This window comes from Falco punctatus, assembly GCF_963210335.1.
Source record: "Falco punctatus genome assembly, chromosome: 3".
NCBI classification, from domain to species: domain Eukaryota; kingdom Metazoa; phylum Chordata; class Aves; order Falconiformes; family Falconidae; genus Falco; species Falco punctatus.
The window spans coordinates 98,198,055-98,224,802 of record NC_137582.1 but is presented as its reverse complement, the minus strand read 5'-3'; the positions used below and the strand labels follow the sequence as shown (position 1 = coordinate 98,224,802).

Genomic DNA, 26,748 nt, shown 5'->3' with positions numbered 1-26,748 from the left:
TAAGGATATCTGCAGCTCCATGGATTCACATCTTGTTGATGCCGCACACAACGGTGTTTTCTGGACCAGCACTCGTATGAAGCAAGAAAAAGAAGGAAAATCAACTCATTTTACACCAGTTTCAAACTTCTCTACAGTTTAAAACAGAAAATGTGTGGGTTTCTTTCAACCTGTACTTGCATTCTGATTCTACCCCTGTGAACTGAAAGAATTAAATTTAAAAAGCTCATCCTTGTCCCTCTTTTCCCCATATGTGTGGTGGACTTTTCCCCTTCGCTGGTTCTCTCCACCTCTGGATCTTTGCCCATCTCTCTCTTCTTCTGAGACATTTTCTTATTTTTAAATATCAGCCTGAAAGTCTTTCCCTCTAGTCAGTGAAGAACACAGTATTGAGGTCAATTGTGTTTCTGCCTAGCTAAAAAGCTGAGGGGTTTCCTCAAAAAATGCCCCAGAAAATTGCTTTCATAGCGATGGGGGAGCAAAGTTCAGGCCTTGTCCTGAGTTCCAGCTAATCTGAGCTTACATGAAAGGTCCCGATGATAGACAAAAAAACGTTTATTATATGAATTTAAGCAACATTTCCTGCTTTGCAAAAACAAAGTGAGCGTTTGAGCTAGGTTTTCTGTCCAGTGGGTTTCTGATATACGGTGCTTGTTATGGCATCCTGACAGGTTTCTTCTTCACTTTCTCAGCTCGACCTGTTCACCGGGAATAGGAGGATCAAGATTTATGAACTTAAAGCAGCATTTTGTTGCTTTACATGACTAATTCAACAAAGGTCAAGCACTGAGAAGCAAAGAATGGAGGAGCAAGTACAGAGGCAACAGAGGGAAGTGAACCCGATTAATTTTTCCCTTGGAAGTACTAGAGAGAGGATTGCTTTCCTAGGAGAACATGAGTTTGTAACAGAGATGTCGCCATCATTACTGGGATGACTAAAATGTGGAGTGCGACTGCTTCATCTTTTATCCAGCTCTGTGTCCACAGAGGGTAAAGCCTTTGGAAAGCAATAAGCCAGCAGAACAACACAGTTATTAATCTGGGCTATTTTATCTCTTCTCTCTGGATACATCTATTAGCCATGCATGTGACTTTTTAAACAAAACCCTTTCCTACGTCCTCTTCTTATGTCCCCCTCCTTTGTTCTTTTATTGGTTTAAGCTGTAACTTACCGAGTCAAGAAAATCATTCCCATTTTTATTACTTGGCTCTATAAATAATAAGTCATACATATGTTAGGAGTAGGAAGCAGAAGTAATTATTTGCCAAGGTCTGCCTTTCCAAGCAAAGAAAAAGCAGCCATCATTTGTGTAGGTTTTTAAAATAAAGCGGGTATTGTCATGTGCACTGAGCAGAGGAAGGTCTCGGCAGAAAAAGCCAACAGGCAGGAGCCTGCTGGCACCTTGGCTCTAGCGAAGCCGTATTTCAGGGGGCTCTTCACCCACCGTGACCAGGGCAGGGGGAGGGGGGCTCCAAGTCACATTCATTCTCTAAATCACCGATGAGCCCTGATCACTCGCCTTGACGTTAGGCTTTTTTATTCTGTTTTATAGGAGGGTATGGGATTTATTTATAATTCGTTCCAGAAGTTTACCTGCACTCCCCTTCTAAGAGGGTAGCTGATGAGAAAAATACCCCTTCACCGCAGCCCTAAAAGAGCAAATCCAAATCCAGCTGAAACCTGGGTTTTCCTTCCCGGTCCCTGCACGCACCAGCACATCTGGTGGGGGAGACCTGGGTACCAACAAGCGTTCAGGTGACAGCTGCCCCCAGGGGATGCGTGCACTCAGTGCAGGCTCTCCCCAGTGAGCCCACTCTCTTTACTGGTAGCCCCTTTGCTTTTTTCCCAGCAAGGTTGAAAAGGAACCATCCAGTTTTATGCGCTACTTCAATCTTCGAGGTCTCAGCCAGCACCCTTGCTTTCCTGAGTCAGCACCTATTTAAGGCAGATACGTTTATTGAGGTTTGCCATCCAGGCTTTGAGCCTCTCTCTTCATCCTGCCCATCAGCCACCTCGGAGGGACCGGGACCAATGGCAACTGCCAAGTTACGTCAGAGCAGATCTTTCTGTTTCCAAGAGTAAGTGTCTCTGCTCTCCCATCTGCTGCTATGAATTAAATTCCCTACACTTCCAAGGACTGCACAGGTAAGCGAGTTTCCGTGCAGAAACACCCAGCATGTTGCTTCAGCATTGCTCCGTTGCCTTTTTGTTTTGGGGGTTTTGTTAAAATTTACACCATTTTACAACAACTACATTGTTGCTACATTGTGACAAGCTTTTAACAAGTAAGGAAGACGCTTTTACAATTGCAGTTCTGAAAAGGCTCCAATGTATTTCTCATAAAGATCCTTGGGATGAAAAGCAGATTAGCATTCAGAAGTAAGTTAAATGAAAAATCAAGGCTGCTCAGAGGGAGATGTTAAAGGCTGGCTGGCACAAAAGGACACTTTCTGGCAAACTCCTCCAAACACTAAAAGAAAAGGGTCAAGAGTCATCTGCTTAAGTGATGATCTCCGAGGCAAAAATACTGGCTGGCCAATCCCATAACTACAATGGACTATTATATGTATGTTCTATAGGCTGAATGCATCAATTATGCTCATCATGTGCCTTCTTGAACATGCTTAACTCGCTGTTTCCTTTTATTCAATGTGATAGGACATAAATTAATGCAAAGGCATACATGAGAGTATTTTTTTTATACCTTCTCTCCTCTGTTTTAAATTTTGAGGATCAGTGGTTTCTCTATGAATAATTTAGAGGGAAAAACTTTCGGAACTGACGGGGGTGGTAGGGCACGTCTGTGTCTGCAGAAGTTCTGTCCACTAACCACACTTATGCAGGACGGGAAAGAGCTTTGCCAATCAATAGAGCATCATAATTCCTCTCCCAACAGGAAATGAGGACTCAGTGCAATATTGCAGTTTTAATTTTAATGCAATTTAAAAGAAAAAAAACACCCAGCACCAGATGCTCATCAGAAGACCATTAAACATTATTACTATATGCTATTTCCCTTAGGAACTCTCACGGTTAAAAATCAACAATAAGCAGCAGCCTGTACCCTTTTATAGTGAACCTCTTCAGCTGCAGTTCAGTTAAGAGGTCTGGCAGGTCACAAGGCTCATCACAAGTTTGATTATTTCTCAATCGCAAGCTGAGCTGAGGATAATTGCTATGTTTTTAGACTCACCGCAAAGCCCCTCACGCTCTCCTTCCCTCAGCCTGGTGAAACTTGGCTCAGGCACAGCTTTCATGTCCTCGCTGCTTTTCTCGCTGTCCTTCCCTAGCTGCATGTGCCGTTCCATTCCTCAGGAAGGAGCAAGCACCAGCCTGTTCACACGCACATGTCTTCCCAAAGGAAAGCCACAGCAGGTGGGTGGGTGGATGGAGACACTCCGAGCCAGGCTGCTCTACCAGCAGCCCTGCTTGATGGCCACAGCTCTTCTCCTTCTCCGTTTGACCACAGCAGAAGGATCTCTCCCTTCCAGCACACACCACTTGGCTGTCCTGGCATGGACTCAGGACTTGAAAACTGGTTGCAGCAACACCCCGAGGTTTAACACAGCAATATCCTCCTAGAGTTTCATTCACTGGTACTTCGATATCTTGCTGGGAGAAGGCACCAAGGAGATCATTCAGGCTGCAAATCTTTTTTTCCCTGAAATCAAGGGAAAACTCATTGCTGGTTTCTTGGAGGGTTAAGTCAACGGTACACCGAAAGCAATGAACTCCAGAATCGAGGAAGGGTGGTCAGGACACGCAGCAGCCAAAGCCTCTGAAGATTCAGGTGACTTTTCCTGCTCTGCTGCAGGCTCTTAGGACGCATCACTCAACAGCAGCAGCCATAGGGACTAACATTATGTGAAATAGGGATGTTGGCAGCTCTCCATGTCACAGGGACATGAGGATGGATACACTAAAGACTGTGTGGCGTTCAAAACGTAGTGATCCCAGAGCAGCCTTATATTGACATTAAAATTATTAGAGGGTTTTTTTCATCTCCAGATACTGCAAAAAGGGCAATATGGAGTACCAACATCCCAGCTCCGAATATGAAGAGACCCATAATTCACAAATACAGATCTCCTCAGGCCTCTATAAAGTTGGGGGGGCTTAAGCAGCAATCCTGCCTCGCCTGTTCACATTTCTTTTCATCGGCCTTCAAATAAACATGAAACCTACTGACCCAAGAGTTGGCAGTAACTTTCCTCCTGTAATCCCTGGGAAACAGAAGGGTAGTGTACTGCGGGAAAAGGGAATACTGAAACCTCCGAAGACTCAACAAAGGAGCCAGGACCTTTAGCATCCCTCCTAAGCATAAAAGCACAGGCAGATGGACAGATTCCTTTCTCTGGAATTGGCAACAACATTGTATATCCAATTGATAAATTAGATAGAAAGAAGTGGTCTGAGGTGTCAAAGAAGCACGTGACACTGTTCTGTGTGAGGAGGCTGATGTTTGGATAGCACCAGCTTCATTTTCACAGCAGACATCTTTAAGCAGTCAGCTCAGTAACCCCAGCGCTGCAGTGGGAGTGCTGAGAATCTTCTCGGAAATGAAGCCAAACAGCTACAGCACCTCATCACTAAGGAGTAATTGAACACTTTGATATGATAATTGATTATCGTGCATTGATTAAAGCTGACAAGAGAGCATACACTGTCCAGATGACTTCCAAATTACAAAGCCACAAACTTCAAAGCTTATTTGGATTCACCCAACAAAATACATTTTATTATTTACAATGTAAAAAAAAAAAAGTATCCTTGTAAATGAGGCAAGAATTTTAAAACAGTGAATGGTGAAATGGCACAACTTGAAATAAGGAACTAATCAATGCTATCAAATGGCTTCAATCTGTCCTGAGGACTCTAATCATTTCCAGATGATAACATGGGACTGATTGGATGTCTGGCAGCAATTCTTATCAAGGCCTGATTATAACAACTACAATAGGAAGAAGAAAAAATTGTTGGTAGAGGGTGGTTAAGAAAGCCTGAAGAAATGTGCAAACTGTTGCTTGGTTCGGTGTAAATCTACCTGATCTGGTGGTCGCCAGTAAAGGCAACAACTGCTGTTGGTCACTTCCAGACACGCTGAGAAGCTTTTCATAAATTCAGCCAAATGCACACTGGAGACTAGTTCTACTTCATGGCAAAAGCAAACCAATTTGCAGCCACTTGCAATTTCTACAAACCCACAAAACATCAGCAAAACATCTTGACTTGCTTCCTGGTCTTAAAAGACTTTCCAAGCTCTCTTTAATTGCACATTATTTTAATTGCCATGATTCTACCTCTAGAGCTGTAAGGGAATGATGCAGTTGTTACTGTGTATTTGTATTATTACTCCAGACAGGAACCAGGACCATGTTTTCCTTGCCATCATGAAAAACTTTACAAAGATATGACCCTGCTCAAAGAGCTTTATCTAAATTTGCATGACCAGAGGCAACAGGTGGCTACAAGAGAGCAAGGGCAGCAGAAAATACTTCCAGAGCTCAAAGGAAAGCAGTAGGCTCAGTACAAAGTTAGGTCTTCAGTCCAATCACAGATGCAGTGCTACAATTCTGGGCTGACACTTGATAGCAGAGCATCCAGCTCACATCATTCAAACTCTGGAGATTCCCCAGTTTTTCTGAAGTTTCGTTAAGGGTAACCACCTTTCCTTAGGCAGGTCCCGCATCGCTCAGACATTTCATGTTGTGCCAGAAGAAGCGTTCCCTGCAATACGGTTTTGATGCAACCAGGTGAAATCAGGTGTCTAAAGCGAGGCTAGGATTCATTTAGAAAATCAAAACAAAGGTCAAGATATACAAAGTCATTAAAAGCGAGTTCCACTGAGAACGTGGGAGTTATGCCAGTACCAAAATTGCACTTTTAATTTTTAATGAAAAATTACTTTCAGAATGAACACAGACAAGACCAGTCACAAACCACATAACGCTTGCTGCTTAGGCAAGGTGCAAAATAACCACTTTAAGAAGTGCTGTGGGCACGAGCAATCAGATCCGACTCACCAAGCTGTCCTACAGGAAAGCAAGTGCTGCACTTTTAGGGAGAAAATACAGATATTTTGCAATATGTTTACGTCAACTGTGTCAGCTTCAGTTCCTTCACCATGCAGTGTGCTGCTTCTAAGCTAGGAGGTAGGTTAAAAGTTTGGGTTGGGACAAGATGTGAGATAAGAAGAGGAAAAAAGTAATTTGGAAAGGGAAGGAATGGATCCCATGGATAACAAACATTATCTTCTCTAATAGGAGCTTAGTAATGCTGGTCTGTTGTGTCCCCAGCTGGCTACGTCTTTCAGAGGTCTGGTCTGTGGGGCGCCACTCCTCAGACAAGGACATGGTGACCTTCACAATATCTGACGAGCCAGGGAAGATCTTGTTCAAGGTTAAAGAAAAGTCTGAAGCTTCTAAACACTGAAAACAATAAAATTTTTAAATACTTCCTACCTTTGCTATCTGAAATTCAGCTCACACATGCAAGAACAACTGCAGAACTTTATTTAAATTCATATTTCTGGCTTGATGGCTACATTCAATGGAGCTTTTATAAAATTACTTTCCACAGGTGTCATTGCAGAGAAAGGTACAAAGTCATTGTCACCACTGTATCAGCATGGGCAGTCCTGGTAGCTGAAATAGCATGGCATGGAATAGCCATGGGGTAACAGAAGCTAACCCCATCAGGTGATGTTCTCCACCAGGACCCAGTTACCCACTGGTGCGCAGTAATATGAGGGTGAACTGACGCTGTAACAACTTGCCCTTTTCAACCACAGAACGAACACCACTTGTGATGAGAACCTACTTTTAATTAATCCTTCCTCCCTCCACTCTTGCTTCAATCATACCTTGTGTAACCTAGACTGAAATACTAAGTCAGCAAAGATCTGCACATCAAGAAAATACCTGTGAGGCAGTCAGTCTGTCCATCAGTCACTACCATTCCCCAGTCCCAGGGAAAGCATCAGTCTCTTCTGTGATACGAGCACAAGGATTTACTTTTCACAGTTATTGGCAGATTTTGAAGCAAAAGCTTCAGGCTTATTGCAGCAATTAAATGCATGAGTCATGTATTCACTCATTTGGAAAGGCTCCTACTTTGTCTTAACGCTCACCAAGACTGTACAAGGTGCACTGCAAGGAGGAAATCTTTTCCAGGCACCACAGGACAGATTTGTAAAGCAAGCTGGTTAGAAATACACCCTAGTTCCTCCTGTGGCATCACCAGGCTCATACCCCTCTCCTCCTCCTCCTCATCTGAAGCCACTGCCAGATTCCCACCGGAGAATCCCACACCACTGCTGTGCATCCTCCTCCCTGGGAGTCCTGGCAGGACTGCGGAGGCTGCTTGCCTCTCCACCCTTGCTGTTACAACCCCATCCCGCTGTGGGAGGACGTAGGGAGCAGTAAGTGCGTGGCCTGCCCGCTCCCCAGGGCCCGGAGGGCTGGCAGCGGTGCTGAGAGGCAGAACAGCCTCTCACCTCTCCTGTGCCTCCCCGTGCTGAAAAACCCATTATGGTTATGAGGTTGTAAGCGTGTACTCTTGTGCAGGCTGGAGAGGAATTAATGCAGCTGGATTTGGAAGGACAAAGAAAACCGGTGTTCTACTATGATCGATGGTCATTGATCTGACGCTAATTAGTAAAAAAAAAAAAAAATCTATTAAAATACTGGAATGACATATAATCACTTGATTATTCATTCTAGCTTAGTACTGGCTCCTTGATGCATTTGACTCCAACTTCTAGAAAATCTTTCTGATTAAACAATATTAAATATATTTATAACACAATGAAAGGTAAGCAACTGAACAGAACTGCCACCTTCTCCTCCTATCTTTGTTCAGCCTAGCACTGCACTTTGCATGAAGAGATGCTTTTCATGAGAAGCTTTGCATGAGCTTTGGGATTTGGATCCCTAATGTCGTCTCATCTAATGTAAACATCTGAAAACCTCTAATCTTTTCTTTAATAAAGCTTCTTATGGACCTCTCAGAACTGAGTGTGTCTTGTGAAAGTGAGTCAGCTTCCTGCGTGAAACAAAATTTTCTATAACAGGTCGCAGTGCCCTGTTTTCTATGCTCTGAAAGTTTCTGGTATTGGTTTCTGTAGGAAGGAGTCCTTAGAATGCTTCGTTAACCTGGCCTGTGGTGCCCTTTCATAGGGCTCTACTGCCTCTGTCTTACCCATTCCCTTCGTAACCAGCCCCAGCCTTTACAAGCCTTCACTGAAATGGGCAGTGCGTGGGGACGGTACACCTCGGGGCAGCGTGCACGGTGGCATTCACAACCCTTTCACGAGGCCAGCAATCATCGTTGCGTGTAGTGCCTGCCTCAGACAAATATCTGGACCTGAGTCATCATGGTGTTCCTATCGCCACAAAAACATTTTTCTTCCCCGTCTCTTAGTCTCCCCGCCTGAAAAACTATGAACTTCAAAATGCAAGGATGGCATAGGAAAAGGGGTCACACCAGCAACAAGGAGGCCCCAATAACTGGACCTGCCCCCATTTTCCACACCCAGATCAGCTAAAAGAGGCTCTGCAAGCTCCACACGGTGGGTCTGCTCTAGCTAACAACAAGGGACCGTGGAAGGTGCTGAGCCCCTGCAGAAGAGAAGCTCGTACAATGGGCAGAGGTGGCAATGGCCGAACACCATAGCTGTAGGAACAGGCTGAAGTAGACAAGGAGGGTAGTGAAAATGGTATGTTTTAAACAGACTAGATTTCTCACAGGTCGTAGAGTGGCATATGGTTGGGAAGGGCAGTTCTGCAAAGTTGCAAATTCCAGAAATAAGTGAAAGACAAAAACCAAAACAAAACCCCAAAACCTTTCCTTTGAGCCAGAATTAAACCAGCGACCTAAAGATTACTTTCTAGAGACAGCCTACATCCTCCACTCTACCAGCTGAGCTATCAAAGGAAGGTGAAGGAGGAGTGCCAAGAACGAGTCAAGACTGTATCAACAATAGCCTTAGGCTCTAATGGGCCTCCATATGTATTGCTTTTCACAACAGCAAAACAGTAGCCAAAAAAAGGCAGAAAGCTAACTTTGCTGCAAAATTGGATTTTGGTTACCACGCTGCCAGTTTTCTGCCAAATAGTTCACAGCTCTTGTAAGACTGTTGGTGGTGGCAGGGTTAAAGTTGGAGCTCCTGTCATGACCCATATGAAATCTGTCTATGGCTTGACAAAGAAATTTGCCCACTCTTGGGTGACCTTGCCACGTTTCCTAAGCTGAGCTAGGAGAAGAGGGAGAACTCCACTCCACGCAATTCCCTACAACAGTTCTCCAGCCAAATCCAATAACGAAATAGCAAACAAATCCTTTAACACGCTCTTCAACAGCTTCCATCGCGAATGCAGAGGAACAGAGGAAAAGGAGAGAAAGGAATAACCACTGTGGTTTTAATTCAAATCCCACCAACTCCCACGGTACACGTAAGACTTCTCGTACACAGATGAGGTTGCAATGTCTGGCATTGCACGCGGTGGCCTCCCCAACCCCTGGGCCTGTGAAGCTGAGCCCTTTGTGAATCATCTGTGCGAATGCCGCCGCTCACAGCTGTGGCAACTGCAAGCAAAGGACGCTCTTTTTGAATTACAGTGATTCACAAGCATCTCTCGCCTGTCTGAGCAGCAGGGTGGGGCAGAAAGCTGTGAGCAGACACCCTGTTTGCCGAAACCTCGCCATCCCACTTGCGATGGTTGCGATGGGAGTGTGCGGCAGCAGTGTTACCTCAGTGCCCTACAGCACATCCATCCTTAACCCATGCTTGCCTCCACCTCCTCCTTGTGACTCAACCCCAAACACTGGGCTGTTTCAACAAGCATGTAGCCAGCAGGTTGAGGGAGGTGATTATTCCTCTGTATTCACGCTTAAGAGCTCGCATTGGGAATGCCGTGTCCTGTCTTGGCTCCCTGGTACATTCTGGAAGGAGTCCAGTGGAGGGCCACCAAGACGGTCAGGGGGCTGGAGCAGGCGATGGATGCAGGAGGGTAGGCAGAGCGAACTGGGCTTGTTCAGCCTTGAGAAGAGATGGGCAAAGGGGGGTCACGCTGTAGTCTGCAGCCACCAAACGGGAGAGCATGGGGAAGGCAGGGCCAGGCTCTGCTTGGAGGTGCACAGTGACAGGACAGGAGGTGACAGGCACAGGCTGCCTCTGGAGAAATTTTGATGAGATATAAGGGGAGCAAAATACAAAGAGAGTAAAAATATTCACCACTGCAAAGCTCGCCTGTAGGATGGTGTCCTGGTTTCAGCTGGGATGGAGTTGATTTTCTTCTTAGTAGCTGGTGCAGTGCTGCAGTTTGGCTTTGGTGTGAGAACAATGCTGATAACACACTGATGGTTTTGGCTGTTACCAGGTAATGTTTATACTAAGTCAAGGTCTTTCCAGTTTCTCAGGCCCTGCTAGCGAGAGGGCTGGAGGGGCACAGGGAGCTGGGAGGGAGCACAGCCAGGACAGCTGACCCCAGCTAGCAAGGGGATACTCTGTGCCATATGACATCATGCTGAGTACATATAAATTGAGGGTAGAGGAGAGGGGACATTCAGAGTGATGGCGTTTGTCTTCCCAAGTCCCTGTTACACGTGATGGAGCCCTGCTGCCCTGCGGATGGCTGAGCACCTGCCCGCCCATGGGAAGCACTGAATTAATTCCTTGCTTTGCTTTGCTTGCGTGCACAGCTTTTGCTTTACCTATTAAACTGTCCTTGTCTCAACCCACGAGTTTTCTCATTTTTAGTCTTCCAGCCCTCTCTCCCATCCCACTGCGGTGTGTGGGGGAGCGGCAGGAGGGATGAACAAACGGCGGCACAGGGCTTAGTCTCTGGCCGGGATTAAACCGTGACAGATGGAATCTTCGTGGAGATACTCAGAGCTTGACTGGACACAGCCCTGAGAAACCTGACCTAACTTTAAAAGTCTATCCTGTCTGGAGCAAGAGGTTGGACCAGATGATTTCCAGAGGTCCTTAGCAAAATAGGCAGAAGCGACCCCCATATCGGGAAGGTGGCTTCCCAGAGCAGATGAACTCACAGCAAAACTATCACCACTTACTTCTCTGTTTGGAAAATACAGCTCTTCGTCTCACAATCAAACTCCCACACACACATTTTATTTATTTTCACAGAACAGACATCTTAAGCCCCCTCTGCTGCTAAAAGCAGCACAGATCTTGATAGAAACTCAATAAGATGTCTCCCTGTTTTTGTTCAAGGGAATGTAGGAAGGTCAGGAAATATTTGACTCACCAACAAGGTACTGTTGCAGCTTTTCAGAGGCCTAACCCTGGGACCTGTGATGTGCCATGGCACTCACTACCCACCGACGACTGGCTGTGAAAAAAAACATGCGATGGATGGCAACAGAACTGCTGCATGCCTGTCTGAGCAATATCTGCACTCTCTGGGGTCAGATGGTCTTGGTGGGAGGAGATACCCATATGCGAGAATGTGAGGTTAATCTTGTGCTGGAGAAAGAATGGCACAACAGATAACATGGACCCAAGCTCCTAAATCACAGCAGATAGCATAGCCCCAGGGCTCTAATCTTTTCCCCACTGCAGACCCCACAGCATTTTCCAGGGGCACTTCAGGCTCCTTTCAAGCCAATTTAAGCCAATTGTCATGAGTCTGCCTTATCTGAGTTACCTTTCACAGACTCCTTAAAAATAATTCCCTATTCCTACCCATGCATTCAAGGACGCCAAAACTGAAATATTACGTCTCTATCCAGTTTAACTCATTGGCACTGTCATCTAATCCAGTGGTGAGGTACCAAATACAGACTTCAGGGGAAGTATCACCATCTCTTTGCTGTCAAAAGTTGTTACTGGTGAAGATAACCCTAAACAACTTGTACTTTCCTGTAAGAAATCAGTAACAGTTAAGTCAAGATAAAAATTCAAATGGAATCAGATAAAAAGTGGATGCTGTTACTATCTATGCATGAACAAATGGGATGCAGAAACCACAGTGTTGCCTTGACAATAAAAAGCATTGGAGTTCTCTTTTTGTGGAACTTGCTAGCAGTGATGTATGGGTGATTTGTGAGAGATATTCTCCTAAACTACAAATGTACCCCCCAGGGCAGCTTTTCAAAGTAGATATTCCTAGGAAAAATTAATTAATTTTTTTCTTGATTTTTTTGAACCTGGTAAGCTTTGAATGCTTAACAGAATTAAATTTTGGCATGGAGTTCATGAAAGATCTCTGATTATTTCGATTCTTTTAACTGATTAAATGATACCAAGCTTTGAGAGCCATGTGACTGGAGCCCTGAGCTATATAAAGGGAACAGCTCACCTGTTTCATGTGGTGTAGAATAAGATGAAAGGAAAGGATGTAGCTTGAAAGCAGGATGGAGAACAGCCAGAGGTAAAGCTACTAATAGCTGGACTGTATAATTACACTTGGTAATGCTATGTGTTTTGTTAAGCTCAGATTAGCATATGATGGTCTCCAGTGTTTTGTATACTTACAGGCTGACTTTCTAACACGGCTTTAAATGGTTTAAAGGGTTTTTTCCAGTGAAAAGCTTTAAAAATCTGGTTGATTCTGAGGGACTTGGGGGGATTGTTTTCTTTTGAGGTGGAAATACACACATGCTCTGAATACCAGCATTACATTGGATTCGCCATGAATTTGTGAAATCTTTGTGTTCACTTTAATTCTAGTGTCCACACCACTGCTTGGCTGCTGCACCACCAGCTAGCGACGATCTCAGGATATCTCAATTTGGCAGCCTTGTGTGATACCCCTGGAGTATCGAAAGAGGAGGAGGATTTCCTAATGACTGCTACTAAGAGCAACTTGAATGGAGAGTCTGAAGCATCAGGGAAACAATCGACTCCCTCTGTCTACCTGTTAAAATTCAAGATAGAAATCTCTTTGGGCTGGACAATCTTTGTACTTAAAGGCTGAATAGCAGCTAGCACAACAGACCTCCAGCCCTGTCTGATGCCCCCAGGCTCTGTTGTGATGTAAATAATATGTACAACTCCTTGGGCCAGCTTCAGAGACAACTTTAATAACATGTCAGCGTGAATGAATGCCAAGGGGCAGGAAGGTGGGAATGCAGAGGAAAAGAATTGGGACAGTACATGAAGGTTTCATATAAAGGCAGCTTGATTGCATCGCCACAGTGTGGGCTGGCATTTCAGGAAACACAGAGTTTACAGGCCATTATTTACAGCTATCGTTTTTTGTCGTGCTCAGAGAATCCGTTTAATACTTCTGATGCTGCACTGTTATCAGTAAGAGACATCCAGAGGAAAGTATCCTTTGGGTATTCAAAACCTAAGCTGTATATGTTTATCCACAGATTTGCCTAGCTTAATTTTGCTACATAACAACCTTATACATCTGGGGTGGCTTTTATTACAACAATATCTTCTTTACAGCTAAGTTATTTTAATTCAGTTTTCTTCCTACATATGGCAAGTTCCACAAGTAATTAAAGCACAGAAACTGAAGACCCACAGCGGTGTCCAGACATCAGATTCAGAGCAGACAACCCCCTTCAAGCAAACAGTTTAGCACCAGCAGCGATTATACAAGTGCCTGAGAGTTCATCCCATCAGCAGGCATGGGAAGAAGTAGCCTCCACCTAATTGTCAAACTATTCTTCAACACTTCAGATGTCCAGCCATGCTAAGGCAAGCTATGAAATGCAGCGAGTGGCATTCCCCAGCTTCTCTCCCACAAAGGCTTCCACGACTTGCCCTTCTCCTGGTGAAAGACAAGACTAATAACGTGTGAACTCTTCTGAGATGATCATCAGCCCCGAAAGTTTTGATAATTGGGTGGCAATTAACCTAATGTGGCAGCTGGGACACAACAATATTCAGACACAAGGAACTAACTCCTAGCTGCTGTAAATCCTAAGTCATGGGAGAGCGTAACTCCTGTCTAGCTTAGCTTGGTTTCTAGCCAACAAAAACCACGTTGGACTTTTTTTTGTTTAAGCAGAGGCTCGGCTAATGGCCTCTAGGCTCTCTGTGCCCAGGGCTCATCCCGATGGCAAGGCCAAGGAGGGTGTTCCTGACTCATCCCTTCCACTCTCCAGCCCTGTTTCTTCCCCCTGTGTGTACACACCGCATCGCGAGAGCAGTTCTAAAGGCTGTGGTCTCACTGGAGGCTTCAGTGTCAGCAAAACTCTGCATCACCTGGGGGAGGACAAAAGTGGCACCATGTGGGACACGGGAGAGCCCTGTGCCTCCTGCCACCCTTCCACCCGGCCGCTTCCCTATCCCTTGCTCATCAGGCCCCTCAAACTACAAAAGCCCTAATGCAAATGAAACACACGTGTCACATGTAACAAGCAGAGGCTCAGCTGCTGGCGAAAAAACAAAGTGTGAAATTACAGTATCAGTGTGAGAGGGAGAGATATGAGCCCTCATTCCCCAGGAGATTTTGAAAGTGCGTCATTTTTTCTATTCACAAGTGGTGTTTAAGGGGCAGCTTTCGGAAGCTGAGAGGAAGACCAGAAGAAAAACAGCACAAGTGGCGCAAGTATTTCTGCCCTAAACATTTGGGACCCTTTTTGGATACAGCAGCCCGGTTTGGCGAGGGGAGATGTGCGTGCACAGCCCTGATGAACAGGTGTGGTTCCTAATGCACTCTTCTGCTCATAGCTAATGCTTTATCTAGCCTTTCTGACGACCTAACAGCAAATCCTTCAGGGGTCACAAAAAAAACCCCAAAAGGGTACAACTTTCTGGCTGGCTTTTGTCCTCACGGAAGGATTTAGCAATCCTGGGTGAGGAGGAGACCTGCCTGCATTGGGTCTGGCTGTGGTAGAGGATACTAGTCTCTCGCACTCATGAGAATCTGATTTATTTTTAAAGAGCACTTTAATATAGCATAACAGTATTACCACACCTCTTGCTCAAGCAAAGACTTTTTCCAATCTATATCCAGTGCCAGATAGAGTGACTATAAAATGAGTTACTGCACCTTAAATTTCTGCCTTGGCTATAGTGATAGGAAGCTAATTAGACAAACTTTGACCATGTCTTCTGGACCCAAATCCACATTACTTAGATACATAAGAATGACCAGATGCGTGAGAGCTCATGCTTCTGCCGGGAGTTGTACTTAAAGGATGAAATAAAGGTAAAGGAGCAGAGAAGGATGGCCACCGTGGGGCCCAAACCAGTAAACCAGTGTTTAAACTCTTTTCCAGCTAAACTTTGACACCGCACACTGTGGCCAAAATATGTTAGAAGCATGTCTGAGGCATGAACGCTGGGCTCAGACCCCATGTAAAACTAAGCTCTAAACACAGTTTGACTTTTCCAGCTTATTCTTCACTTCACAGACCAGCACATTGGAGCCAACTGCACATGCTAATCCTGATGGGATGGAGCAGACCAGACATTTCACAGCCCACGAAGCTACTGACCTTCCTGACTCTGGCAAGCTTTGCTGGATGACGATAGACCTGGACCTACCGGGTCTCAGCAGGCCAGGGAACAACGGTTTCAAATCTGGGCTCCACTTCAGCCATCAGAAGCAAAAGCCTTCGGTCAGGCATGAGTGTTTCCTGATGCCTCTTTTACAAGCACCTGAGTTTCTGGGAAATCACTTTTGAGAACTACTGTCTTCTTATAAAAAAATAATGTGTCCTGTTCCCACTTCCTTATCAGAAGTTGGGCTCCAAACCATGCCCCGATCTTATACAGTCCTCTTTTCTGGCGTTCCTGCCCCTACATAGTCAGATCCAAACATTTCAGATATCACTAAGTATCGAACGGGAGGAAGGGCAGGGTTAATATCAAATTTAGTCACAGGTTGAAGCATCCTTTCTGAAAGGGATAAGCAAAGTTCAAAAGGTAAGAACAAACACCCAAAATAAGGCTGCATCCTCTGAGCCGCACGGTCCCTCCTTTTTCTTAGGTTAGGCTAAGGCCAAAAAGGGGGCACAGCACGCAGCAAGGAGCTGGGCCAAGGGATGTTATTGCTACTATTTTGCATATAATATTTGTATTGCTATAGCACTCAGGGACCTCAAACAGGGATTAGTGTTCCATTGAACTAGGCGCTATAAAAACAAACACAGACAGTTCCCTGCCCCTGAGAGCTAATCTTTGGCCATTTCTCTGCAGCATCTGGCTAGAGCAGGGCATAAAGAAGTGTATTAGGGTGTGCTGCATGGACTGCACTTAATCTTATTTCTATAACCCTTGTCCTTCCTTAACCCACTGCCCCACTTCTGTTTGTTAGCCTAACTCATCACCTCAAAGTTTAGTTTGTGAGCTTCTTGGACAAAAGTCTTTCTGTCTTTTCATTTCTGTATTTTCATTTTGCATGGTTTTGAGCCACCAAAAATAATACACATTACTGAACACATGGAAAAAAATAACTTCCCTCTCTAAGAAAAAAATTATATATTTGAATGTGCATCTTGAACTGTTATGATTTTGTACTTCTATAGAGCCTAATGTAATCCTGTGGATCAACGAGCAACACAACTGGTATGGCAATATAAATAAAGAAGTCTGGTCAACATGTATATATGCACCAAGTACTTCTCCAGATGATATGCAGACAAAGGAGACATATCTGTAAAATAATTCTTACTGGTTAAATACAAAAAAAGCTGTAGGTATACTGCATTATGAGTGATAAATTGGATTTGCAGGTCCCCATAAAGATAAAGGAATGTGACAAAGTCAGGGCAATGCAGTCTCGGCATCTCCAGGACCTGGAACGAAATGTGGGCATTCTCCCATCCCTACAGTCATTTCTTCCAGGTCAGCATCCTCTTCCCCTGCCTGCAGCCACAGCAGCTTCAGTTGCATCAGGGGACCATTTCTTGGCAAAGAAGGGTGTTAGAGCATTGGTGCTTTCTAACCTTTCCTACAGAATATGGGCGACCTGGACAGAAGAACTGGTAAGCCAGTCATTAAGAGTAGTGGAGTAGGGTGCAACAGCTCTGCCACCATCCATCCATCCATCCTGAATCCTGTGTAACCCATTCACGCTCTAGAAGAGGGGAAAAAAAGAGGTATTCGTTTAAAAGACTGTACCAAAGAACTATAAACAATACGGGATGTTAGTTTACACAGAGTAGCGATGGTACGGACAGCATCGTGGTGCAATTCACTTCTGTTTCCCCTCCAGGTCATGCAGACCTGCCCAATTGTCAGCTTTAAATACAGCGACTCCTTCTGCAGGCTTGCAAACCTCAAACTTATTCGGCCCAAGACAGCAGACTGCATGATAAAGAGAGTCTCCAAAGAAATGAAGGACACCCTCAAATATCACTCTACTTCTTTTCATGAGCAGCAGAGAAAGGGGGGTCAAAGCGTTTGCAGCAAAGAAAGGGGGGATCAAAGCTTTTGCAGCAGAGAAAGGGGGAGATCAAAGCTTTTGGAGGTGTATCTGCAATCAAGCAAAAGCGTGCAAACTTTGTGAGCATGCTGCCTTCCCCAGCCTGGAGTGCCACATGCTTGGGGAGGCATGGGGCAGGGGGAGCCCCTTCACAGTCAAGGCTGAGAGCTATTTGGATTAGATGAGGAATTTCAAGTGGAAACCATCTGAATGTGTGTGTGCCCCTCTGTGAAGTTGAACTGTGTTTAAAGAAAACAAATGGCTTCTTATAGTACCTCTGCAAGGTCCAGTTCTAAAGGGAGGATAAGCCTCGTTTTTCCTGCCATTGCAAACTTAAATGGGATTGTGTGGGGATTTTTTCCTGTTCTGAAAGCAAAGAATCAGGAAAAAACCATGACAGCAACAGTATGAATAAACTGGCAAGATACGCTGTAAATAGCTTCAATGCTAAACAAAAATAAATCAACAAAAAATATCGTATTGCAGCCATTTTAATATTTCAGTTTCCTTCCTCACCCCTGCCACTAAGCAGGCTTCCTCAACATGTGACAGGAATAATTCAGAGGGATGCTTGCCAAGTGTTTTCTGACCCAAATCCTAGAGGTACCCTCCATCTGCAGCAACAGACAGCTCGCTGTGGTCTGTCATTACCTTCTGTTTGGTTTTCAACACCAGCTACCCTAGTTAATGAAAGAAGATGCAACCACCGAAGACAATGCACAGACAAACGTTAGCAGCATTTCTGGGAAGCTTTGAGGAAGACTCCTCTAATCTTGAATAGGCCAGAATACAGAACAATAATGACTGAGGCACGTATATACAAGGGTATTGCTTTGGCGAACGAGGTCAGCTCAGCTAAGGAAAACAGGCTGTATAAAGCCTGGTGGCGAGGATTTAAGGACAGGAGATGAAGGGCAGAGCTAACCGTTCAGTTTCTGTCACAGCACCACACCTACCTACTCAGCCTCTGTCTGCAGGCAATAAATTTCATAGCCTGAAAGAGCCAGGCAGTCAGAAATATTTTTCCTTTAAGACTGAGACCCAGCTCCACATGCGTAATGTTCTTGTATGTAAATGTTTGCACGTGGCCCTTCACATCTAAGGTTTGTAGCAATGCATGGTATTTAGCCAAATGCCATTCCCCTAAAGGGCAGCATATTTTCGTTCTTACAATCTTGCATGGAAATTGAAATGGACATATTTGCACATGGGAAAAGTGAACACATCTCCCCCCAGCTAGGCACTGCTGCATCCCTGGGCTGGTGATGACCATGGCCTGAGATTTTTCTCTACACATACCTGACCGTGATTCAGAAACCACCAAGGAAGAAAGTCCCCCACAGAGAATCGAACCCCTCGGTTTGACCCAGACACTAGGCTGGGGATAGGTTCTATTTAGCCAGACAATATAGGCAGCACTGGCCGCATCAGCAAAGCTCTGTCATTTTGTTCTTCATCAAGCCTCCCTATTTGATGTAACAAACTCCCATTTACCTACCATGTAAACATGCTGGACTTAAAATGCTTGTCTTTGATAAACCATTCTCCCCTTTGAGGATCCATTAGGCCCAACATGAACTGAGCCTAAAGAGCTACTTAAAGCTTTTGGAGAATTCTTTGGATTTCCAGCTTCACATTTCAGTTACTGGGATGTTTGCATTAAGATGCTTGTCTGAGTTCTTGCCCTGCAGGATTCGGAAAAAGAAAAATGTTCCTTTTGTACTGAACACAACCGGTAGGTATTTAGCTATTTTTTGTGTATTATGACAGTACCATCTGGCATTCATCTGCTGGGTACCTCAGGAGAATGTCCCCTTCCTCCTTGCCTGTATGATGCCGGCCAAAATGATAGAGTACACCAAAGGTTAACTTCCTGTAATGTGGTCTCTTGGCTTATCATGAGTAAGACAATAGTTCCTTTATATTCTTAACTTTGCATTTCACATGTTCTCCTGCCTGCCGGGAGAACAGGGTCATAAGAGATTCTTCTGGGTCAGACACCTCCTAATGTGAAGCCAAGGGATAACGCTAGCAAACTCAGTAACAACAATCCATACAGCCAGTTGGCGATGCATATACAGAAAGAAGGATGAAATAGAAATGGAAATTTGCCCAGTTAGATTTGTTCTGTTCCACTGAAACGCTTTGTACAGTGGAAGCATAAACAAACCGCCGCTCTTAGAAGTCATGGTTCACCTGCTGACTCAAAAACTCATGTCTGTCAACCAGCGTGAGAGAGGCCAAGGCGACTATCTGTTTGGGTTTGTCTTTTGGTCTCAGCCTAATTTATCTTGTCAGTTCCAAGATCCCCAATCCTTTCTCAAAAGGAAGTTTGGGCTTAGCCATACCCTCCAATTATTTGATTATTTTTAAGCAAACAAACAAGAACTTAGTACGGACTAGTTCAGATTGACTAGTTCAGCTGCTGAGTAATGTCCTAAAGTTATTTTCCACCTAGCCCCTTCCTCAAACGGCAGTTCCTTCATCCCTTTCAGGATATATACTTTAATACTCCCAACCTGCTTCTTGCAAACAGCCTTTTCAAGAGAAACAAGCCAGTCTTGAGCAATTAAGACCTATAGATCTCCCCTCACTTCCTTCAAAGCCATTGTGGAGGTGCAGCTGAAACCCATTAAATTCAATTGAGCCCAAATGGCCCATAAGTCATATGGAAACTTCCTCTGGGCTTTTAACAAAGAGCCTTGCTTTAAATTCCAAATTACAAACAAATTCAGTCTGTTCAGCTTTCACATAAAACATAAAAATTAAAGAAAACATACAGAAGAAGAGTTGCATCAAATCACGGGGAGCATTATAAGAAAGTACAACCAGCTACTCTTGTTCTGAAGTTACACTCTTCAGTTAGAAAAGTCATATTAAGTCATGGCAATATTTTCTTTAGTCTGGACTGGAAGCTTGCTTTATTCAGTGTATCGTAGAGTGAAACTGGTGGCATTTGCCACCCCATTCTCTCCTCTGACTTTTCCCCACAATGGCTAAAAATAATACATATTTACATATAAACACATAATAAGATGTGTATGTATAATGACTATATACATATAATTATAGTCTATCACATACAGCTACCAGACTGTCAGGCTCATATATAACAAGTAGATAATAAACATTTATATACTATACATACATAACATTAATCGTTGCTTTATTGTGGGTCAGGTTTTTACCAACCTGACAAATTTATTAATGCGGCTTTATATTGGAACTCTCAATCTGTCTGAGATTAGGGATCAATATATGTACTGCAAGATCATAAGTCAGCTAAACACAGAAAAGACCAAGGCAGATACTGAACTTAAAAATTATACAGTAAAATTGTTCCATAATACATCTTTATTCAGACCCCCCATGGGACTGGCATGCTGTAAAAGCCTTTAAAAAGCCTCTACTTGAGGGTTAATTTCACCCTGAGGGCTCTGAGAATAACTGGAGGCCCAGATCTTTATGACTTTGTATCAATTAATGTTTTTTACATTCTTTTTAATAAGAACTTGATGAAAAATATCCTGCTCTATGTATTCTATTTGGCACCCAAGTAACAAGTCATTAGAAGTATCTGAATCATTTTTAAAAGTGCTGTGGAGTAATATTTTCTAAAGATACTGGGTCTGAGAGGCAGACACATGCATGTTCCCCAGACACATGAAATCGAAACAAAAAGTAGCAGGCGTCTTTCCTGGCTAACCAAGACCATGCCAAGCACCACTCGATTCCTGTGCACATCCAATGCCTTTGCCATGGTGGGGCAACATCCCCCCGATGCAGGGGGAGAAGGGTGCCGCTACCTGCTGATGGACAGGGCGCTGGGACACTGGGCTATCAAACCACAGCAACTGAGGCACAGACTTTGCCTCTTCTCATGTCCCTGTGGCAAATGCAGCAAATCCTTTCAGTTGGCTTTGTACAAACCCACTGGCGAGGGCACAGTTTAGATTATTGCAATGAAACAAGCAGCTCTGTTTCTCCCATCCCTCCTCCCCCTCCTCTCCCTCCATCAGCCCCCCTTCTCCGAACCGTGGGCTCTTGCTGCTCCCCTCTTGCTGCTTGCTCCCTCTGTACCAGCCCAGAGCTGCTTCAACTCACAGAACAGGCAGAAGAGCACCTCAGCCAAAGCAAACACTTTAACAGAGCCTTATACAACACACAACAAGCCAGAAGGATGACAGAGCAGAGGAGGTAGGGCTCTGAAGCCAGGAGCAGAAAGAGGAAAAGCAAGACTGAACTGTGGCACCAGGGAGCAATCTGCTTCATGGACCCACACCCTGAAAGGCATCAAGTTTTTTAAATTAGCAAAAGGAAAGGTCAGCTAAAATATGTTAGCCTGCATCTAAGCCAAAAAAAAAAAAAAAAAAAAAAAGAGGTCAGCATAGTATATTAACAGCCTGACTCTCATCCCACTCCTTTCCCAACACCTCCAGAAACTCACTGGTACTTAGACCTCACTCCTGAGACAGTGATAACAGAAACTACAGAACTTCTAAGGTTGTGACTGAGGTTTGGGAATATAAACCAGAACTAATTTCACAACAATGAATGAAGTAGCACCTAAAAACCTAGAAAGAAAAACAAAAGATGCTGAAATACTTGTTTGGAATAAGTATGTTCTCTGGTCGGTTGGTTTGTTTTTTGAATTGTCCTGAATTGCAGCCACCACAGGAACACTAAATCTGAAGAAGTGTACGTGGGACATGTTGCATTTCAAGTAACAGGGAGGAGAAGGGATTGCTCTCTTTCCGCTGATTCCACACTGCCAGGCAGTAGCAAATTAATACTGCCTGAGAAACCAAGCATGTTGAAATCACCCCTTCTGGTGGATAAAAGTTATCTGAGGACAAATTCATCCCCATAGCTATAATACAGTTACCCTAAGCTTCACAACCCTGCAAATGGCAAGAATTAAAGTGATAACAAAATCCCTCTAAAAACACAAGCCGGTATTCTAGCCATCTGGAAGGAAATACTCCAGTATAATTCAATTGATGTCGTTTAATGGAGGAGATGAGGAACCTGGGGGTGAGCCTGCAGCGTTGAACACACCAACGGCACCAAACTGGAGATGCCTGCAAAGACAGCACATCCCCATCTCAAGTCTGGCTGTGACCCGATTCATCTCGGGTCCACACAAAGACAGAAGAGCACTGGCACAGGTCACTGTCAGGATAATTTTGTTTACAAGCTAACTCATGAGTGCTTTTCAAAACTTTTTTTTCCCCCTAAGCAAAAACCGTGACTTCTAATTTGAAGGAGATTTAAAAATGATTGTGATTCATGGGGTTTTATGGATATTTCCCAGGGAGTTTCAAAAGCCTGGACTTTTTTTCCCACAACTCCCAGGAAATGCAGTTAAAGGTCTCCCACAGGTTGTTACTTCAGCATATTCAGACCAGCAGTGTGGGACGGTCACCAGCAGCCTCCATCCCAACGCCTGCGAGGGGCAGGACTCCTATGGATGCTATAGGAGGCTGTGCCCGAAACCGGGTGGCTTGTGTGAAAACCATTCCCTGGTGTAAACACAACCAGCATTAACTCAGACAAGAGTTACATGTCATTTCCAGTTCTGTATGTTGCTAATACATAGAGAAACAGTGTAGGACTGGAAGCCAGTGGAACAAACCAGGGGGGAGCGGGGATGCTTGCTCCCTTAAGGAAATGAATATTAGGGAATTTCTTAAGCCAAAAGCACACCGAGGACACCATTATATTTAATGTAAGAATGATTTAGTATTAATCCCAATTTAGCCACTGAGATTTTCAGCTCCAACTGGTTATAGCAAGTAATGCACTGGAAAGTCCTGGCTGAGGCTTCGTCCCTCACCTCCCTCACACAGGACTCCCTCCCAAGAGCTCTGTAAATGTCAGTCCTTCAGCAATGGGTTTCATCCACCAGAGCTTGCACAACATGAAGGGAAACCTTCCGCGTTTTGCTTTCCAGCTGCTTTTCTATTCACCCTGAACATTGCCTTCAGTGATAAAGCTGAAAAAACCCCACCCTTGTTAACCTGACAATATTTAATTCTGACAGTGCGTTCCGTATACTTCATGAAATATGCAACCCTGTGACTAATGAAGTATTTGCACGTAAGGGCCATTTACAGTAAATTACAGGGCAATAAAAGTAAAGAAAAACCATGAACTGATCAGCCAGCTGTTAAAATGATGCAAAGTGTGTCTTATTAAACATGTGTTATATCCAGATGCTGACTAGGACTCAGCCCTGGGTCCTTCAGTAAAGCTTCACCTTAAAAATATAGGTCTCCCTTTCTGTTATTACACGTTAGCTCCCTGCTTTTCAAATACTGACGAAAAGTTCTCGTCTCTACTGCCTCCCTGCTTTCTACTCATCATGTAAGGGGAGTACTATTTTGATTTTATGCGTGTGATTGCATTCGCTCCTGTGCTAAGCATCCTATCAGCATATGACCAAATAGCAAAGCTGACATTTTTGCCATGATTATCGATGAAATGTGTTTCCTACCTCTGATTTACAAGAGCCCTATTCATGAGAAATGATTAATAGCTCACTAGTGCTGCCAAAAAGCACATAAATCTAGACATCCTCTATGCTCCTGACATGCTGCTCATCGCGTAGATATGTTCAGATCTCTCTCTCCCTCTCTCCCGTTTATCTGTGTCTGATCCCCAATGGGCACACACTTGTGCTGATTAGGCAATACAGTTGCTGACTGGGACAATCTTAAGCTTATATTACTGATGGCACCCAATTAGAGGTTGCAGAAAGCAGTGTCCTTCCTGGCTTGTACTAGACAAGCATGATTAAGTGTTAAATGCCTTCTAAATTAACAGGCAGCATCACCCATGTGTCTGTTACAACTTATCAGGTAAGAAACCAGCTCCATTGCCAAGTTTTCCCTATTCGCGGTTAGTCTCCCAGGCTGTAGACTGATAGAGCCGGGAAGAGGGCAAGCTGCGTACAGGCACACACCTGACTCAGCTAATGCTTAACCTATTCAACAAGGTTTCATCACTTGGCATTAAACATGCCTTTAAGTGCCCCACTCAGACGTGACAGATTTAAACAAGCACCATCTGAGCAGGGGCCCAGGATATCATTCTCCATCCCCTCACCACCCCACCCCCTGATCTAACAAAAGCTATTTCACAGTTTTCAAGCATCCTTCTTCTGAAGATCCTAGAGTGTTTTGCAATTATTAAAGGACAGATCACACCATGCCTACCCATTTTATTCCATAATTTCAACGGGGCTGCTAGAACAGCAAGACACAAAAAAAAGTAGCTCATCATGCCTAGTATGTGAAGAGAGTATCAAGGTTGCAGTGCTTTCCTTACGTGTATCCAGTATGACATGAACCTTTAATTGTATGATCATGTTCTACTTTACCAATCATACAGGGTACAACATGCCTTTTCCTTGCTGGCTTTGATGCAGGCGGGTTACAGCTTGCAACTGTTTTTCATTCCCGTATTCATGATGTTCGCTGATGTTACAATATGGTGCATTTTTCATTTAAGATACTACCATTAGAGCTCAGAATCATGCACAGCTCCCACTGACTGGCCTGCAAGCCCCAGCTATTACCCCAGCTGTGATAAAAATATCAATAATATTATTAATAAAATAATGATAAAAGAGCACTGTTTTCTCTAGGCGTGTTTTGATAATATTCTTGGCAGTCATGTTATGCTCAGGTTTTTTCCTTCTTAACTTCCTCATGATTAATTACTGGTCCAAGCTTACAAGCAGCTATGAACCTTTGAGCACACCCATCCAGAATTTGGCAGATCATGCATTTTCAACAGATCCTGTTTGCAGCTGAGTTATTGGGCTTTACTACTGCGCAAAATACTTCTCAGCACTGCAGAAAGAATTGCAGCAATGTGAAGGGATATCTTGCCTAGTTGGACAGTCTTGAAGTATAAATGTTGCTCCATTCTCCACTCCATGTACCTTATCTTCAAGTACTTTTGCTAGGTAATAGATATGCTTTCTTTAAAGCAGTGATCAACTGTTTCTTTAAAGAGTGAAAAGTGGCCTATATAATTTTCATTTCTCTGCCAAGAATAAGGAAGTTGTTAGTGTTGCTTCTCTGGCCATCGTATCACAAATTCTTTCAGAGGCAGAATAGTTCATTACTGTTTCTTGCCATGACCCGATGTCCAGATATGTCTCCTGCACAGCTGGATAAGCAGCACTAGCCATGGGCAATATCCCTGAGAAAGAAGCTCAGGATACAAACGGGTGTTCATTGCGGTTGTATTTTGTGCAACACTGTTTGCAAAGTATGTAATCACACGAAGCAAAAAATCCAACAGTAACAGCCACTTTCTTTGCTCAGCACACCCAAGCCTCCTTGGCCAGTGAGTCATAAGCCCCAAAGAGCCTTGACTCCCCGCTTGCTCCTAAGCCACACTCACAGCTTCTTACCTGACTTATTTCTTCTGCTGCACTTGAAAATGGTCTCTCAGACTGTGTGGCCTAATTCTGCTCAGCCCTTGCTTTGCTTGATTACTGCCTTCCTACAAACAACAAAAAACATGTTTAAATATTCCTATCGTTTAGCCTGAAGGAAAGCTGTTTAGCACATTTAACATCTTTACCCAGATCTGAGACTTTCTACAGATGTAAGAACCATCTGATGGCAGCCACTAACACCTTCCTGTATAAAAAATATATTTCTAAAAGAACAGCTACATGCAAAGTAAATAGAGAATTCTTCTATAAAACAACACAACTTGCTGCCTCAAGTGCAAAAGGAGATTTTAAAAAAAGGTTTCTTACAAATAATGGTATTTTTTCACTCTCATTTCTATAACACCTGCAAAGCAGAGCAGTTAGGATGAGGTGTTAATTTTATCATCTTCCAAATGGCAGAATGAAGGCAAATGTAAACTGCAATGAAACCCCTGCCTACTGGGTATCTAGCCACCTCTCTGCTTTCCAGATAATACAAAACCTTTATTTTCCTTCACAACCGGGCTGAATAACCGAGAATTCAGTAGATCACACACAAAAAGACCCACACCAAAAAAACTTCCCGTGTATTTTTACCAGTCCATATCTTTTCTTGGCCACTTCCCTGGGAGCACAACACACCAGCTTCTCTGACGTAACACCCCGTAGGAAACATTATCTATCAGGGTTGGCTGCACTATCTAATTAGAGATCTCCTGACAGCTCATCTTCACTAAGTTTCATAATTACGTGACTCCAAGCGTCAGCGATCCTCACTCAGCAGTTCCACGGGAGCTTTCTCGGTAGACACCGTTTATCGTATTTCTTTGACTTTCATTCTTATTTCATCATCTGCAGTACTCAGAACAGTTTTCAGATACCCTTTTTTCCACAAGAGATGTTGCTTGTTGCTTTGCAGACTCATATTGAAAGAAGCGCAGAGA

General features: G+C 44.0%; 1 long non-coding RNA gene across 1 annotated transcript in view; it reads right to left on the bottom strand.

The window, feature by feature from the left end:
- Positions 1-26,742, bottom strand: part of LOC308061189 — a 30,396-nt gene extending 3,654 nt beyond the window's left edge. Inside the window, exon 1 of the long non-coding RNA XR_013927116.1 lies at positions 1-26,742. This is a non-coding gene — a long non-coding RNA (uncharacterized lncRNA).
- Between the last annotated feature and the right edge of the window lie 6 nt (positions 26,743-26,748).